This window comes from Aplysia californica, unplaced genomic scaffold, assembly GCF_000002075.1.
Source record: "Aplysia californica isolate F4 #8 unplaced genomic scaffold, AplCal3.0 scaffold00216, whole genome shotgun sequence".
Taxonomy (NCBI): Eukaryota; Metazoa; Mollusca; class Gastropoda; order Aplysiida; family Aplysiidae; genus Aplysia; species Aplysia californica.
Window position 1 is genome coordinate 215,965 of NW_004797486.1, and position 1,246 is coordinate 217,210.

General features: G+C 41.7%; 1 protein-coding gene across 2 annotated transcripts in view; it reads right to left on the minus strand.

Annotated features, from left to right (window-relative positions):
• The window catches only part of LOC101855105 (gastrin/cholecystokinin type B receptor), a gene marked incomplete in the record, with an annotated part of 167,967 nt that overhangs the window by 162,810 nt on the left and 3,911 nt on the right, over nucleotides 1-1,246 (minus strand). The window contains 1 exon segment of one of the 2 annotated variants that reach the window (XM_013083175.2): nucleotides 37-480. 2 annotated transcript variants of the gene reach the window in all.

Genomic DNA, 1,246 nt, shown 5'->3' on the forward strand with positions numbered 1-1,246 from the left:
TATATATATATAATTATTATATAGAACAAGACCTACCTCGGTTTAGAGTGAGAATTCGAATACTGAAGTGCGAAAAAATCCCAGTTTCCTGTCAACACGGGTATCATACGATTAACTTGAATCCGCTCCCCGTGTTCCCAGTGGTATAGATCTGTATAAAAATATTTTGCAGTACTTGCAAAACTAGTCCACTTGGGGACTCGATTCTCTGGCACTTCGCGTTGCAGCTCACAAATCTTGAAGAAATTGTGTCCCAGAATGCCCTTGTGTTTGAAAGGTTATTTTCTGTATATTGTATGCAGAGATTTTAGACACGACTAATCAGGCCAGTTTCCAGTAATGAATACACACAGTTTAAACATAAGTCAGACGATTTTTGGATAAAGACAAGTTCCAGTAAATGTTGGTTTGTCCATCACACCTTGTTAGCAACATCTTGTGCACTCCCTAGATGCTGAAGAACACTGTTGCATGAATATCCTGCAAAATGAAAAAGAACCTTAATGGGAACAGTTGAGATAGTAATAACTTTTTTGATGAATTGTCGCACTGCAGGAACCCAAAATAGAAGGTTGTTGGTGTTTCCGTTCTGTCTGGAATTACAGTTCTCTAAGAAAATCTCGACCAAAACAACTTCCAAAAAGGCTACGACTCGAGACCATTTAGAACTGCGTGGTGTAAATCCATTTCAATGAACGGAATAATTGGATTGCCACCGACTCCGCGACAAGGCCAGAGGAGAGAGGAAGGGCGTCTGAGGGCAGAGAGGTTTGCAATCTGAGCGCGGACCAGGGCGGCAATGATGGGAGGGATACTGACAAGCGGACACAGAGTTGTCTCAAGTATGAATGTCTGCTGTTGGAAGATCAAATGTACGGGGAAGGTTGCTATGAAATTCTTGGAACTCACATTGTACGTGCCATTTAGGAAAAGTTCGCTTAGAGCCGTATGTGCACGTCACGCGCACACACACACACACACACACACACACACACACACACACACACACATACACATTTTAACACACAAACACATACACAAAGACACACACATACATACACACACGCACATACAAACCCACATTCACGTAAGCAGAGATAGAAAGAGAGAGAGAGAGACAGAGAGAGAGAGAGAGACACAGAGAGAGAGAGAGAGAAATACATATGCGCGCGCACACACACACACACACAATAGATACATACATACATACATACATACATACATACATACATACATACATACATAA